The 17,857-nt window shown below is 52.6% G+C and overlaps 1 pseudogene; it reads right to left on the reverse strand.

Moving 5' to 3' along the window:
* Positions 1–211: 211 nt before the first annotated feature.
* On the reverse strand, positions 212–15,157 carry LOC136499956 (glutamate decarboxylase-like; annotated as a pseudogene).
* Positions 15,158–17,857: the final 2,700 nt, after the last annotated feature.

The raw sequence follows: 17,857 nt of genomic DNA on the forward strand, positions 1-17,857 counted from the left end.
CTGGTTCCTGAATCCTGAACATTTGCATACTGCATACGCCATCTTGTCCTTGTGCACATATAGGCAACTGGAGTACTGGTCCAACGCTCGGTGCTACACGTAACAGGACCACCGCATCCAGCGTCTGCACTGACACAAACACGCATATATAAACGAAGCTGCCATGGTGAAACCTCCAACTCACACCCTCGGCCCTCCCCGCCTTCACGCATCAACAGACCCCCGTCTTCTTGTTCATAGCGTTCCTCCATCGCGCGGCGACCTCCCGCTCGATCTCCAGCACGCTCTTCTTGGCCACGACGCCGTCGTCCGCCGACTGTGCGGCGGCGGCGGTGGCGGTGGAGACTCTCACGGCGTGGTGGCGCGCGCGTCCAGCTCGTGCAGGATCTTCCGGATGTCCGAGACGAGCCGCTTGGAGAGGCTCCGGCTGAAGTCCTCCCTGATGACGACGTGGAGCACCGCCACGTGCTCCGCGTCCGCCGGCATCGTGTACGCCGGCACGATCCAGCTGAACCGCCGCAGGTTCTCGGAGATGTCGAACACGCTGAACCGGCTGCTGTCCTTGAGCGAGAAGGCCACCAGCGGCACGACGGTGTCCTTGGACAGGATGTCGAACCGTCCGGTCGCTGCGATGCCTTCCCGCAGGATCGCGGCGTTCTCCTAGCAGTTCTCCATGATGTTTTTGTACCCCTACATCAGGGAAGTGGCACCAAAATGTAGAGCAGATTGCAGGTTGTTGTTGTTGTTGTTACGACAGCACAAGCGAAAACTGAGAGAAAAATGATATGCTCTGAAGAAGAATGTAGCAGACAGCATCTTTTTGTTCCCTGTACATATATTCAAACTGCTTGATCAAGAGTAGAGAAATAGTACCTCGAAGCCTAGGCGAATGAGTTGATAGTATTGCGCAATGATCTGACTGAAACCTGAAGAAAATTGCCAAGCACTCAATTCCCTGCAACATGAGAAAGACCGAAAAAATGATATGAACCTGTAAAGAAAAAATGAAAGATATTGTCGGTGTTTCGAGCCGCCACCGACGAGTAAATTTGTATTATTGCGTGTCTGGCCCGGATGGTATGCTAAGATAACACGAGGTTTATACTGGTTCGGGTAGAATGTCCCTACGTTCAGTTCATTGCTGCTGCTCGTGTTACTAGCACTGAAAGTTCGTGGTAGCGATTACAAACGGTCGAGAGAGGGACCGGTCCCAAGTCTCTAGTGGTGTGTTATGGTGAGCTCTGATTCGAATCGAGTCGAATCAAGTTTGGATGTGTTCGCTCATTGGTCCGATGTGTTCGGTTTGGTTGTGATTGTTGGTCCGATGTCCCCTAATGGGATGTCATGCTTTCCCTTTTATAGGCCAAGAAAAAGTAGGGGTTACAGCCGAGGGAAAAGAGGAGAACGAGAGGAAGAAGTCCTTTGGGGTCGCCGGGTCCTTCCACTCCTTTATGTGGATCCCGCCGACTCTGTCGACGTCAACAGGGACAGCTTCACGTCGTGGCCTTGTCCGTCACTGGCGCCATGTGCAGGCGTCGTCCGCCGGTTACGGCGCTCCACTCCATCCTGGCGGACGTCGTGGTGAACTGACGTACCCGTCAGTGTCCGTACAGAGGTTAGGCAGAACAGCACTGGTACGCCCGACGCTATTTCTGATGTGACTTCCTAGGTATGGCCCATCGTGGGTCGTGGGCTACATCGAGGCGGACCAGTCACTTCTCTGGTGTCATAGCTTTGACCTAGGCCCATACGCTTGAACTTGGAGTGGTTGGCGACGGTATGGGTCTCCGTCGGGCGAGACGAAGCCCACGGCCTCGGTGTCGGCCGAGGCGGAGCCAACCCTCAGGGGTCGGGCGAAGTGGAGCCAACCCTCGGGGGTCGGACGAGGTGGAGCCCGCGGTCTTGGTGTCGGGCAAGGCGGAGCTTGCGTACCTGGGGGTCGGCAAGAGCTTTAGTCATGCTCTTGACCGCTCGGATGGATCAATGTTGATGATTATTAGCTCCTCTTCGGGTACCCTAGTATTGGTCCCCAATAGTAGCCCCCGAGCCTACGGAGGAGTAGAATACTCCTTCGGAGGTTTTTCCGAACAGGGGGACTCTAAGGGCCCTGGCCTTCTTTTGTCGCCCACGGCACGTCTCGGGGACGGTGATTCCCTCTCCTCGCGGTTAGACCCTTCGTGGGTATGGCCATGAGATTTGGTGGGTCGTTAGCCAGCGGAGACGGGTCGTACCGTTGGCCTGCCCCAGGAGCTGAAAGGGCCGGGCGGCTCTACCGCCTCGCCCGAGGTGCCAGCAAAGGACTCTACTGTCGCACCCCAACATCTAAGGGGAGCGAGCCCCTCTGCCCAAGAGTAGAGGGCGGGCTCGAAACGGCCTCGCCCCGACGAGGTGGAGCAAAGGTCGAGGGTTCACCCCCCCCAAACGTATATGTCGTCCGTTGGCGCCGAGGTGAGTCATCAGCTCCTCTGTTTTTTCCTGTTTTGGTCGGATTTCATTGTGACTTATGCTTTTTGTTTATTGCAGCGTCGTGAGGCGGCGTAATCCTTTGGCGCTGGCGCCAAAGAAGACCGCCGCCCTTCAAGCGAGGCGATAGCCGTCGGCTGGCGTTGCACCCGTTTCGGGCGGGAGCGGCGCCGGTGTGACTACGTTGCCGGTCGATCAGGCGTCATCCATGGTGGCGCCCGTGCCCTCGGCAGGATAGGCAGGTGTGGGAGCTCAAGGGATGCCTTTGGAGGTCGTAGAGCAGCCGGCGATGGAGGCGATACTGCTGCCGACGATGGGGCGGATGGGACTGCCGACCGTACTTGTGGGACTAACCGTGGTAGGCGCGGCGTAGCCGGTCGAGGTCCCACCGATGCAGGTGGGAGTGGCGGCAGCTGGGATAGGCGGGGCATAGCCGGACGCGACCATGGTGGCGTCGGAGGCACCGACGCGACCTGCGCCACCGGCGGCCTAGGTGACGGTGTCTGGCGTGGGTCGGACTGAGGGGTCCCTGGAGGTCATGGTGCTGGGAGAGGGGTTAGCATCCATACCGTGGACCCCTTCTATCATCGGGGGGAGTGTCTTGGCGGGGACGTCATGGCGAGGAGGGTCGGTGGCGATCGGGGCCGGTGGCCTAGCCCTGACGTTGGTGGGCAGCGACTCACCTACGCGGGGCGAGCCCCTATTCCGATGGGCGAGTGCGGAGGATCTGACGTCGACGCTCTTCACTCTTGACGACGACGTGGAGAGCATGAAGCTGTAGAGCCTCGACGTGGGGATTGCATCCGTGCTCAAAGCTCTTGACCACGCCTAGGGTGCCTTGTGCAACATTGTCGTTCCTTCCGGCTGGGTATTCTCTTGATCCTCCTTCTTGCCCTTTTCTTTATATATTTTTTGTATTCTGTCCATCATCTCCTTTCAGTCTGTTATCGCTCACAGCCGGGGGAAGTCTCGGTTCCTTTGTGATCAGAAGGAAACCTGGGACCGCCTCATCGAGGAGGCGTGGCTATGCGGGGAGGTGACCGCTTAGCTTGTTGCCGCCCAGCAAAGGGTGGCTGAGCTAACTCCCCTTGCCGAGGAGGCGGACAGTCTTCAGTCACGGGTGGCCAAGGCCCGTCGTCATGTGATGAGGCCGAGAGGGTGTTTGAGGCCCTATCGGTGAGATCGCAGAAAGACGACGAGGAGGCCACCAAGGTCAGGAAGGAGCTGGACAAGCTGCTCCAGAAGGACGCTGAGACCCACCAGTGGATCCTCAACCTTCTGGCTGAGGTCGAGAAGGAACAGGAGCTGAAGCTAGGAGCCAAGGAGAAGCTCGTGGCCTTGGAAAAGAAGGCAAGCCTGGATGCCGTGGCAGTCGCCTGGATGCGTAAGGAGCAGGACAAGCTGCTCCAAACCACGAAGAGGCTCCTCTAGGAGCATGGCGCAGCTCACAAAGAGCACTACCAGGGCTTCCGAGAGCGTGACTAGGCCTACCTAGAGCGTGATGGCGTGCAGTAGAAGGTCGGCTCCCTCCAGGCCGAGCTTGGAAATGCGACAACCTAGAAGCTAGAGACTGAAAGTGTTTCTGTCGGGCTAGCCATGGACCTTGCCGAGGCGAGGTGGAATCTTTAGGCGGAGAGCGATGAGCTCGGTATCTTGAGTGATGCCCTCAGAGTGGTCTGCGATGACCTAGAGGTGGTGCAGTCGGAGGGGACCAGTTCACTTGTGGCCCGTGCCGTTGAGATCACGGCGCGGGTGCGCCAGCTCAAGAGGAATGCCCTTCGCATCGGGGTCAACCAATCCTTCATGATTGCTCATTCTCATTATGGGGACATCATTGACCTAGAGGCGATGAGCCATGGCTTCACGCCCCGCTATGAAGCCCATGAGCTAGAGGAGATGGAGACGGTGGTGGCTCCCCTTTTGTAGGACCTGGTGGACAAAGTAGAGAGCATAGTTCTCCCTCGAAGGGGTTAGCTAGTCAGATAGGTCGGGTAATCATTCATGTAACAAGCGGATAAGCTCTGACCCCTCTGTACTATCAAACAAACTTATCATTTTGTTTTGTTTGATCGAATTTGTTTTGCTCCCTTTTTATGTGTGAAAAAGGGGTTCATGAGTTTCGACCCTTCTGTTTGTTAAGACCATAGGGCCTGAGGTGCAGGAGGGAAACTCTGATCATGCTGGTAAGCAAGAGTGCCATAGCCGCTGGGGCACAGGTTTCTCGTAGTCCGACCAGCATTACTCAGTCGTTTGTTTCTACGAACCTTGCCACTAGGTTTTTTAGCATGAGGAAGGGGTTGGGTGCGGTGACTATTTCAGAAAGGGTATATATATACCCTTATTAGCCCTCGAGTGAGATCCGACCCCCCTTGCCGCTACTGGGGTCGGGTGTTACTAAAGATCGAGGAGAGGATAGCAAAACTAATAGGAGAAAGTGTCTCTTGTTTTTGTACGTACTCCCTCCCTAGGATCTAAGCTATCATTCTGCGACCGCGTGTTCGGTTGCCTTGCGAGTTCAACTTTCCTCGAGCCCCAGCGTGTAGCAGGGGTGCGGTCGAGGGTCAGCTCGTCTTTATAATTGTTGTCCCATCTGTGGTTTTAGCAACCGGAGGGGTTGAGCTAACATCACTTGCCTCGATGGCTCGAGTGACGCGCTTGGTGAGCTCACTAATGGGCATGTTCAAGTGGAATCCGGCATCCCACTACTCCTTAACCCGGCTTCCAGCAGATGCCTGGGCCATTCTAGAGGGCGACTCAGGTGGCATGATGGCCTTCCCTTAATGGGGATTCTGTGGGCTCAATTGGAGGTTTGGATCGAACGAGAAGGTTGAGATGACCCTGTCCGCCTCTAGGCAGGTCGGGTGAAGACCGCTGGGGCTCATCTGTGTTTTCTCCCTAGGCTCTTGTTCAACACAAGGCAGCCTCGAACCCTTCGTGGGCTGGCCTTCGAACCCCAATCTCCTGATTTAGGGTCGGGTGGCTTGAGCCCTGAGCCCCATGGGGCTCGGTAGGGGTCGGGCGTGTTTCATGCGTCACCCTGTCCTCGGTTTTCGCAATTAGAGGGGCTGAGCTAATGACACTTGCCTCGATGGCTCGAGTATTGCGCTCGGTGACCTTGCTAATGGGCACATTCGAGTGGAATCTGAGTCCGTCATCCGCTGATGGGGTCGGCAGAGCCCTCATGTGGCATTCCACTACTCCTTAACCTGCCTCCTGGTAGATGCTCGAGCCGTTCGATGGGCTCAGGTGGCCCATTGGCATCTCCTTGATGGAGATTATGTGGGCTTGGCTCGAGGTTAGGATCAAATGAGAAAGGTTAAGATGTCCCTATCCGCTTCTGAGCGAGGTCAGGCAAGGCCGCTGGGGCTCATCTCGATTTTTCTCCCCTAGCACAGTTTGATGTGAGGCGGGCTCGAGCCCTTCACAGGCCGGCCTTCGAACCTCGGTCAGTTGTTGCTCACGCCGAGTGAGCCGACTACCACTTCGTGACGCGACACGAAAGCATTGTGATGCAGTAATTGCATATGCAATGCTTGGATGTATGGGATGGATGTATGGATGAATGAATGTATGAATGAACGTATGAATGCATGTATGAGAATGGATGAATGAATGTATGAATGCATGTATGAGAATGGATGAATGAATGTATGAATGCATGTATGAGAATGGGTGAATGAATAAATGAATGAATGTATGAATGAATGTACGAATGCATGTATGAGAATGGATGAATGAATGGTCACGCGATGGAAAAGAAAAGTGGGGGTCGGTAAAGTTACCTTGATGGCTCGAGTGATGGGTTCGGGGAGCTCTTACCTGATATGTCCATGTGGGGTCTGGGTCCGACGTCCGTGACGAAGCCAGCGTAACTTGCATGAGGCATCCCACTACTCCCTATCGGTTCTTAGCAGCAACCTGAGTTGTTCGATCAACTTGGGTGACCTATCGGCCTCTCTCCGATGGAGATTCCATAGGTGGGCCCCTCCAAACCCTTCCCGAGAAGGTGGAGGCTAAAACTCAGGGTGCAGGGACAAATAATCTGATTATGCTGGTGAGCAAAGAGACAGTAGCCATCGGGGCATAGGTTTCTTGCAGTCTAACCAGTGTTACTCAGTGTTTGTCTCTGCACACCTTGCCTCTAGTTTTTTAGCGTGAGGAGGGGTCGGGCATTGAGAATGTCTACTGAATAGACACGCTTGCTAGCCCCCGAGCGATACCCAACCCCCTGTCGTTGTTGGGGTCAGGGGCTCTGTAGCAAAATTAATGCACATAAAGTAAGGGTGGCCCATCTCTCGATAGTGGCCTTGAGCCATTCGATCGACTTGGGTACAGGATTTACCTCGATGATACGAGTGATGTGTTCGGGGAGCTCTTATCAGATTTGATCAAGTGGAATATGGGTTCGTCATTCGCGATGGGGTCGGTATAACCTATGTGGGGCATCCTGTTGCTCCCTACCCATTTCTCGGCAACGGCCAAGCCATCTAATCGACTTGTGTTACCTACTGAGACAAAACTTACCTACGGAGATAGAGGATGAGAACATCCCACATAAGAATATAGTTAGGCAGATAAGCCAGGCGGAGAACATGTAATAAATGGATAAGCTCTTAAATTTTGTTATAGCAAAACAGCTTTTTAGCCCTTTCTCCCCTTTTTGTATAAAAAGGTTAGTGCATTCTGACCCTTTCTGTCGTTAAGGTCGTAAAGCTTGGGGTGCGGGTGAGCAAATTTTGATCACGCTGGTGAGCAAAGGCGCCGCAGCTACCGTGGCATAGGTATCTCGCAGTCCAACTAGTTATACTCAGAGTTTGTTCTCGCAATCTTAGCTCCTAGTTCTTAATGTGAAAGGGGGTCGGGCACAGAGAATGTTTGCTAGGCGGACAGACTCTTAAATGCATACCGACTCTTTCCGTGGCTAAGGCCAAAAAGCCCAGACTGTGGAAAAAAACTTTGATTATACTGGTGAGCAAAGACGTCATAGCTGCCGAGGTATAGGTTTCTCATAGCCCGACCAGTTTTACTCAGCGTTTGTTTCCGCAAACTTCGCCTTTGGGTCTTAATCGTGAGGAAGGGTCAAACGTAGAGAATGTCTACCCGATATGCATGCTCTTGTTAGCCTCCGAGTGAGGCCTGATCCCCCACCGTTGCTGGGGTCGATGTCACTAAAGGTCGGGGAGTTTGATAGTAAAACTGATAAGAGGAAGTGTGCATTTATTAAGGGTAAAAGCGATGTAACTGCTCGAGGTTCTAGGCATTGGCGAAGACCTCACCATCGATGGTCTTGAGCTTGTAGGTGTCTGGCTAGAGTACCTCCATGACGACGTATGGACCCTCCCATGATATTGAGAGGTTGTGGTTGTTCTTGTCGTTTTGGACGAAGCGGAGCATAAGATCCCTCGACATCAAAGGCCTGACCCTGCTCTCGACGGCTGTGGTACCGGCGTAAAGCCTGCTGGTACTTGGCCGGGTGGAGGAGGGCGACGTTGCACGCTTCATCTAGCTAGGCTCCTTCCTATGCTCCCCCTTGTCGAAGCCTCTGGACAAGAACCGCCTTAAGAGGTCGCAGTCCTTGTATAGGTGCTCGATGAGGAAAGAATAATTTGGGCATGTGTGGGGGTATGGCCCTCGGTATCCACAAGACAAGACATGGGCCGCATCATCAGAGGTGGCCCAGCCCACAAGATCAAGGCATGCACGGCGCTGCTCGGCGTGCACTGCAAGATATTATATAGTACCAAATAGGCTATTTTCCTTGTAACCCTACCCCTCTAGAGTATATAAGAAGAGGCAGGGGTCCCCTAGTGGACATGATCCATATATCTCATTGCAATACATCAGAACACAGGATGTAGGTATTACATCATACTGACGGCTGAACCTATCTAAATCTTGTGTCTTGGTGCTTGTATTACCATCTCGCTCACCTCTACGACAAATCTACCATCGTGGGATACCCCTCGATGGACTATCGAGCATCTTTTGTCGATAGTTGGCATGCCAGGTAGGGGTGTGTGCTTGATCCATGGCGAGCCAGATGGACCTCAAATCAACAGCGCATTCTCATCATCAATCTCATGGAGATCCAAGCTGGTCCACGATGACAATTCATCGCTGGCTACATCAGCCCCCACAACAGCAGATCCAATCTCGGAACCACCTCCGAGGTCACCTTCATCAATAACTCGCCGCCCGCTTCCTCGCTACCAGAGGAGGCAGATCAACAACGACAATCTGATCGTATCCATCGATCGGGTTGGTCTGAAGCTCGCCGATTGCTTCTCCATCGCCGAATTGGCTCAGGACACTCTGGTTCAGCGCCGACCACCCTCTGATCTAGATCTATCAGAGGCTGCTTGGGAAACTCCAGGGGTTACGGCCCTACCCTTTCGGTTCACAAACGCCACCGCCGCTTACCAACATGCCCTGAGGGGCAGATTCACCAACCAGGTTGAAGACGTCCATCCTCTCGCCGACCAGATAGCGCCATACGCCATCGACCAGTCGTTCTGTCTAAAGCTAAGTCACGCTTTAATATTTTTCTAAATATTCTCCAATCTTCGTTAATCGCCATGATGTTTCTCCGAGCTATTTTCTCCATGTTTGCTCTCCAAACGATTTTCCAAACCCCCCAAATAGTCCTGTTGATGCTTGGACGCCTCTAGAGATGGTCCTATCTCTGGCTCCTCCCTACACATGCACGAGCGGCTGCCCTCTGTGTTATGGGTGGTCAGCAGCGGCTCCTTAGCGATGCCTGTTCCTCCTACACGTGCATGGGCTCCATGCTCCGCGTTATGGTTAACAGGCTAGCTAGGGCTAGAGACTCAGCTACACACTAACTGTTCAGGCAGTTTATATTAAATACAACTTCACACCAACCAATTGCCGAGGTACTTACGCTATTTCATCACCATTGCTAATTTTTCTCTGGAGTTCATATATTTGTACATCATGTACTACACGTTCTACATATTTGTATTGCAGGATCATCATCTAGGTGATCGGATCACCTGTTGCTCGGACTTCACCACCGATCAACTGGTCGGACTGCTAGGATCATCGACTTTGTCACCGACCAGTTGATTGGACTGTTCGCCGGTCGCTTTTGCTCAATGCTCACTTCACCGCCGATCAGTTGACCAGACTGTTCGTCGCTCGTGCTTCATCGCCAGCTACGCTGGGAACTTCTCGGCGCTCAGATTCTTCGTGCTCAAAGACTAAGTGGGCACACTTCACTGCACGGATGTCGCCAGCTACGCCAGGGACTCCTCACTCCTCGGTGCTCGGACATCGCCAGCGACACCAGGGACTCCTCGCTCCTCGGTGCTCAGACATCGCCAACGATGCTAGGGACTTCTCGCTCCTCGGTGCTTGGACATCGCTAGCGACACTAGGGACGCCTCGCTCCTCAGTGCTCGAGCATCGCCGCCTACGCTAGAGACTTCTCGATGCTCGGACATCACCAGCTACACCAGGGACTCCTCGGTGCTCGGACCTCGCCAGCCTCGCTCAGAACTCCTTGGTGCTCGGACATTGCTAGCTACATCGGGAACTCCTCGCTGCTCGGACGTCGCCAGCTACGCTGAGGACTCCTCGGTGCTCGGACATCGCCAGCTACGCCGAGGACTCCTCGGTGCTCCGACGTCACCAGCTACACTGGGAACTCCTCAGTGCTCGGACATCGCCAGCGACGCCGGGGACTCCTCGCTCCTTGGTGCTCGGACATCGCTAGCGATGCCGAGGACTCCTCGCTCTTCGGTGCTCGGTCATCGCCGGTGATGTTGGGGACTCCTCGCTCCTTAGTGCTCGAACATCGCTAGTGACATCGGGGACTCCTCGCTCCTCGGTGCTCGTACATCGCCAGCGACATCGGGACTCCTTGTTCCTTGGTGCTCAGACATCGCCAACGATGTCAGGAACTCCTCGCTCCTCGGTGCTCGGTCATCACCAGCGACGTCGGGGACTCCTTGCTCCTCGGTGCTCGATCATCGCCAGCGACATCGGGGACTCCTCGCTCCTCGGTGCTCGGACATCGCCAGCGACGCCGGGGACTCCTCGCTCCTTGGTGCTCGGTCATCACCAGTGATGCCGAGGACTCCTCGGTGCTCGGACATCACCAGCGACATCGGGACTCCTCACTCCTTGGTGCTCGGACATCACCAGCGATGTCGGGAACTCCTTGCTCCTCGATGCTCAGTCATTGCCAGCGACGCCGGGGACTCCTCGGTGCTCGGTCATTGCTAGTGACATCAGGGACTCCTCGCTCCTTGGTGCTTGAACATCGCCAGTGATGTCGGGGACTCCTCGCTCCTCGGTGCTCAGTCATCACCAGCGATGATGGGGACTCCTCGCTCCTTGGTGCTTGGTCATCGCTAATGACACCGGAGACTCCTCGCTCCTCGGTGCTCGGACATCACTAGCAACGCTGGGGACTCCTTGCTCCTCGATGCTCGGATATCACCAATGATGCGGAGGACTCCTCGGTGCTCCCTTGGTGGTCGGATCTTGCTATGTCTCATCGGTGTGCTATTAAGCTGCTCCATGCTATTCAGATCAGGGTGCTAATCTTGGGCAGCACGTCTGGGGTCTTGATACGCGCATGTCAGACGACGTCGACAAAGCTTTTAGACTTCTTTTTCTTTGACCCTGCTATAGGATTCATTCTTCATCTTCCAGCAGGCTCAAGGACTAAGTGGGCACACTTCACCTTGTGGTGAATGTGCTTGTTCTCATCTCGAGGCTATGCCCGGGGACTAGCTGCCTGCTCAGCTAGTCTTCAACTTTCTGACCCTGACACCATGTGACTACGTCACCTACTGTCAGGCTTGGGGACTAGCTGTGGGGGTATGGCCCCCGGTATCTGCAAGACAAGACATGGGCCGCACCATCAGAGGTGGCCTAGCCCACAAGATCAAGGCATGCTCGGCGCTGCTCGGCGTGCACCGCAAGATATTGTATAGTACCAAATAGGCTACTTTCCTTGTAACCCTACCCCTCCAGAGTATATAAGGAGAGGCAGGGGTCCCCTAGTGGACACGATCCATACATCTCAAAGTAATACATCAGAACACAGGATGTAGGTATTACGTCATGATGACGGCCGAACCTGTCTATATCTTGTGTCTTGGTGCTTGTATTACCATCTCGCTCCTAATCTCGCTCACCTCTATGACAAATCTATAATCATGGGATACCCCTCGGTGGACTGCTAAGCATCTTTTGTCGACCCCTTCGAGCAGCCTCTCGAAGTGGTCTGGGGTACCCTCCATGGGCTTCTAGCCCCCCTTGCGGTCGGCGGTGGCCACGAGCAAGCCCCCCGCTGCTGCTTGTTCTTCTTCTTGATGGGACAGTTGGAGGTGCCTTCGCTAGCGTCCTCATCCTATTTTGCCTTGCCTTTGAGGCGGCTAAAGGCTTGAGATTCCAGCAAGTCAGGGCTCGAGCTTTGATTCTCGCCACTGTCATAGCGTCCGCCATGACGTCGGTGGTATCCATGGCTAGCCCCCTCCCTTAAACCGCTGCAGGTACGCCTATGAGCGTCGAGGGTGTCGCATGCGTCGTGGAGGCCGAGACGCTTATGCACCAGAATCGCGGTGCTCGGCCTGTTGCCTCGCTGTGCCTGGTGGACCGACATGTCCCCGTCGAGCTACTCTGTGGACACGTTACACCTACAGGCATCGAGGGTGTCACGTGCATCGTGGTGGGGACCGACACTCATGCACCAGAACTATGGTGCATGGCCCGAACAGGAGCGCTGTCGGGGCACTCCGGATGAGGTATTCTGGGAAGAGCAGCTATCCCTCGGCAAGCTATGCCACAACATTGGCGAACAAGAAGGTGAGGTGGCATAGGTCCTCCTAGGAGGGATGGGGTCCCAGGAGGGCACCGAGCTGGTGCCCTGACCTCCTGTAGTCAAAGCTAAAGAGTTGGTTGCTCCTAGGGGCGTGGACCTCCGGCACAGGCAGTTCTAGCCCCTCGGGCATCTCGGCGATCGCATCGAGGATGATGAAGAGGAGAGGTTGTGTGGTGGTGGGAGGCCGTACCAACTCTCGCTCCGTCGTTACAACGAAGCCTGAGACCTAAAGCGCAATTAGCCATCTAAGGCTTGGTGTGGATGTCGAGACATGCAAAAGGCCCCTACCTGGCGCACCAACTGTCGGTGTTTCGAGTTGCCACCAACAAGTAAATTTGTATTATTGCACGTCTGGCCTAGATGGTGTGCTAAGAGGACACGAGGTTTATACTGATTTAGACAGAATGTCCCTATATCTAGTACGTTGCTGCTGCTCATGTTACTAGCACTAAAAGTTCATAGTAGGGGTTTCAAATGGTCGAGAGAGGGACTGGTCCCAAGTCTCTAGTGGTGTATTGCGGTGAGCTATGAATCAAATCGAGTTGAATCAGGTTTGGATGTGTTCGATCATTGGTCTGATGTGTTTGGTTTGGTTGTGATTGTTGGTCCGATGTCTCCTAATGGGATGCCCTACTTTCCCTTTTATAGGCCAAGAGAAAGCAGGGGTTACAGCCAAGGGAAAAGAGGTGAATGAGAGGAAGAAGTCCTTCGGGGTCGCCGGGACCATCCTCTCCTTTATGTGGGTCCCGCTGACCCTGTGGACGTCAATAGGGACAGCTTCACGTCGTGGCCCTGTCCATCATTGGCATGATGTGCAGGCGTCGTTCATCAGTTATTGCGCTCCACTCTATCCTAGCGGACGTCGTGGTGAACTGACGTGCCCATGAGTGTTCGTATGGGGGTTAGGCAGAATAGCACCGGTACGCCCGACACTGTTCCTAATGTGACTTCCTAGGTATGGCTCATCGTGAGTCATGGGCTACATCGAGGTGGACCAGTCACTTCCCTAGCGTCAGAGCTTTTACCTAGGCCTGTACATTTGGACCTAGAGTGGTTGGTGGCAGTATGGTTCTCCATCGGGCGAGACGGAGCCCACGGCCTCGGTGTCGGCCGAGGCAGAGCAACCCTCAAGGGCCAGGCGAAGCGGAGCCAACCCTCGGGGGTCAGGCAAGGCAGAGCCCACCCTCGGGTGTCAGGCGAGGTGGAGCCCACGGTCTTGGTGTCGGGCGAGGCGAAGCCACCCTCAGGGGTCAGACTAGGCAGAGCTTGCATACCTGGGGGTCGGCAAGAGCTTTAGTCATGCTCTTGACCGCTCGGATGGATCAATGTTGATGGTTATTAGCTCCTCCTCTTCAGGTACCCTAGTATTGGTCCCCGACAGATACCTTTGGAGAAGTTGAGCGTGAATGTAGGCTGGTCTGTCCCTAGGTAGTTTATATATAAAATGAGCTCTTTAGGCAAATCCTCCGTGCTCCGCCAAATGACCCAACCGACACCAGCATAAACAAGGCCATACTTGTGCCCGCTGACATTGATGCTCTTCACTAAAGGTAGCCTGAAGTCCCACTCAAGTTTAGGGTAGAGGAAAGGTGCTATGAATCCTCCACTCGCAGCATCGACATGAATAGGCACATCCCACCTTCATTGCATGCATAAGAGAGTAAACATCTTGACAGAAACTAGAGCAGAATATGTTGCATTGGTCTAGTTTGCAGTAAAGGCTTGCTCATATCCATAAGAAAGATAGCGAAGCACATTCTTTTGGATGGTTTCAGAAAAATGTCAACTATAATTGCTTGGACTGACATGGCACTGTTGGCAATGTTCATTTATCATTCACCTAAGGTTCATTTTTGGAAATAAGTTTTGACTTACCCATGGCCTATGCCACAGTCCATCTATTACCCAAATAATGCAAGGGTTCATTTATGGAAATAATCTTGCAGCATTTTTTTCAAGGAATCGGTTTAACAAAGGTTTTGTCTAAAATTTGGAATGAGGTTGACAGTCACTTTGAACCCAAAACATACATTGCCTCAATACTACTGGACCGGTGGACTATTATAGTTGCATTTAGAAGATAATACCCTAGAAGCCCAAACATAGGGGGAAAATGCTTACCCAGTTTCCTTGTTCTTTTTTGTAAGAAGGTCGTTCAATAGTTTGACATCTTCAAACTCTCCAGTGAGAGTTGATCCCAAGATTGCCGCAACACAAATAATGTTCTCATCCACCATCTCAATAGCCTTGACAGGGTCCATGACATAATATCCTTCTGATAACTTAACCTCCTTTAGTTCTACTTCAAAATACCTTGCAAATTTCTCCCAGCAAACCTAGGACATTAGAAATCACCAAAGGCATATTTTGTTAAGTAATCTACTGCTTCCTAGTGTGAAAGCATGGCAGGGGAAGGCGGCACCAAAAAGGCTCTCTGCTGTTGTACTGTAGCCACTGCAAGGGCAGGCGCCGAATGGCTCACCTGCCGCACTGTAGCCACAGCAGGAGCAAGCGCCAAAGTCAGTCCTGCTATCACATCTAGTCACTGTAGCAGTTTGGCAACTATATTAGGATTAGATGGGTAGAGTTGTATATATAGTTTGACACTACAACTCGGTAAAGAGAGCGAGTTTAATTTTGTCATCTCCTCTACAGATCTTCGGTCAACGTTGGTGCTTGTGCTGTGTGTGTGCTCTGTTCTTCCTCTCTTCTTCTACCTTTAGCCATAATGTGTGCTCGGCGACAATAGTGTCGTGCTCGGCAACGTTGGTGAGTGGTCGGCTCACCTATGCTGGAGATCCAATGGGCCAACAAGTGGTATCAGAGCCGTACAAGCGTCATTACCGGACTAACCGCTGGCAATGATGGATGGTTTAGAGATGGTGACAGCAGCGGAGCTGCTGTGGCTGCCTAGCCACGACAGGAGGTCATTGTGCGCATGGTGCGGAAGGTCAGCGGCACCAGTTGGCCGACGCTGACTCACACCAACTATGGCGAGTGGGCGGTGACCATGAAGGTCAAGCTCAGAGCCCGATGGCTCTAGAATGCTATTGACAAGGGCACCGACAATGAAGAAGACGACATGTCAGCGTTGGAGGCTATCCTCGCTGCTATACTAGCAGAGTACAGGGAGCCATTGGGGGTGAAGAGCTCTGCTAAGGAGGCATGGGAGGCCATTGCGGCGATGCACATCGGTTCTGACCGCGCAAAGAAGGCGACGGCCCAGCTTCCGAAGCAGGAGTATGCCAACCTCAAGTTCAAGGATGATGAATCAGTGGAGGACTTCTCCCTCCGCCTGCGTCACCATTGACGAGTCTCCAAGTACCTTCACTCTATGCCGGTGAAGTACATCCAGATCGCTCTCTCCATAGAGACGATGCTGGACTTGTCCACTCTCATCATTGAGGATGTGATAGGTCGTCTATGGGGGGTGGACAAGCGTATGGAGCATGCCACAGCAACGAAGGATAGCGGCAAGCTGCTGCTGACAGAGGAGGAGTGGGCTGCTCGGAGGAACTCTAGGGTAGCCTCCTCCAGCCGCGATGGCGATGGCAAGCGCCACGGCAATGCTTCTTCGGAGAAGAAGAAGAAGGTTGACCCCAACACCTGCCGACGCTGCGGGAAGACGAGCCATTGGGCAAAGGAGTGCCCAAATCGTAAGCAGGAGAAGAGGGCTAAAGCTCATCTAGCGTAGGCTGATGATGAGGATGAGGCCGCTATCCTGATGGTGACGTTCTGTGCACTGCACGACATTGAGGCCAAGGAGAAGGAAGAGGTGATGACGGTGGAAGGGCCAAGGAAGGCTCTCAAAGGTGTCTACCTCGACGAACCGTGCGTCCAAGTCCACCTCAGACGTGTGGGCGGTGAGCAGGAGCAACGGTGGTACCTGGACTTTGGTGCCAACAACCACATGATGGGCTCCAAGGCAGCCTTCTCCGAGCTCAACAACGATATCACCGGCATAGTGAAGTTCGGTTGTATATATAGTTTGCTACTGCAACTCAGTAAAAAGAGCGAGTTCAGTTTTGTCATCTCCTCTGTAGAGCTCCGGCCAACGCTTGTGCTTGTGCTGTGTGTGCTCTGTTCTCCCTTCTTTCTTCTACCTTTAGCCATAGTATGTGCTCGGCAACGACAGTGTCGTGCTCGGCAACATTGGTGAGTGATCGACTCACCCGTGGAGATCCCGTGGGCCAACATATTTCAGACACTTATGGTGGTTGCAGTCTGGTCACCTTGTCTGACAGTTTTACACAAACAAATACCTAAACATTAGCACCAGTGACAATGTTGGGTTTGTCATATGGGCCATGTTTAGTTCCTCCCAATTCCAGAATTTGACACTATGCAAAAAGAAGATTCCCCGTCACATCAAACTTGCGGTACATGCATGGAGTACTAAATGTTGACGAAATTAAAAACTAATTACACAGTTTGGTTGTACTTTACGAGACGAACGTTTTGAGCCTAATTAGTCAACGATTGAATAATTATTAGCAAATAAAAACAAAACGGTACTGTACCTACAGTACGCCAAAATTTTGGCGGCGCCGATTCGGTGCGTGAACTAAACACGGCCATGGTTTCCCCTGTTCCTTCCTCTTGTTTTGTCATTTCCTCTTGAATGCTAGAACAGCTAGCATGATTGCTTCTGAGGATCCCACTGTTCCGACTCCAGCAGCCGTCTCATCCTCCTTAATCGGTGCGTTGAACAAGTGAGCTATCATATTTACACAGCGGTTCTGCAGAAATAGCAACAGGCAGTAAGCAGATGCACAATAGCAACTAACAGAGCAGAACTGTATAAACAAGTCCTAGTTAGGTTCTGCAAATGACCAAAGTCGCAGTATAAGTATTCATATAGTGGGGGTACAATTTAGATGAAAATCAGTTTCTAAATATACGTAGTGTATTCTAGAGGGCTTGTAACGATTTGATGTACCGGACTATTATCTAATATAATTCTTCTTTCGTCAAAAAAAAAAGCTATCGGCGCAACACTAGTTATTGTTAGCCAGACAAGTTAATCACACCTACAAATCATTTGTTATAGCTTCGCCACTACCCATCGTCAATCCTACTGAACCGAACTACTATTGTGCTACAAGTAATTGGTTTGTCCGTGGCTGAAACCAACCAGTTTGCCTGTTAACTGGACATTAATAGTACAACAAATACTGATTTCAGGGAGGTCACTCAGACAGTAATCAAAATACAGTCAGTGAACCAAACCAAATTCAGCAAGAAGTCAAAAGACCAGCGCAAAGGTTGAGTTGAAAGGGCATATCTTTATCATGTGAGTGAATAACTGTCAAATTACTTATTCAAACTGGAAATAGGGAACTATTGAGTTTTTTCCCTCTTCAGATCCATGTTTATCACGTGGGGATTCCGTATTCAGGATTTCAGGTCATACAACACGTACGGAAAAACTTGAAGCTTTTGGCATGCTGCCATGCTCGCACTCAACTTTTGGAAATATATACGCCTTATGTTTCGTAAAAAAAAACATGAATGCTATACAACACATGTGTGTTTTTTGAT

Source organism: Miscanthus floridulus, chromosome 13 (genome assembly GCF_019320115.1).
Source record: "Miscanthus floridulus cultivar M001 chromosome 13, ASM1932011v1, whole genome shotgun sequence".
NCBI classification, from domain to species: Eukaryota; Viridiplantae; Streptophyta; class Magnoliopsida; order Poales; family Poaceae; genus Miscanthus; species Miscanthus floridulus.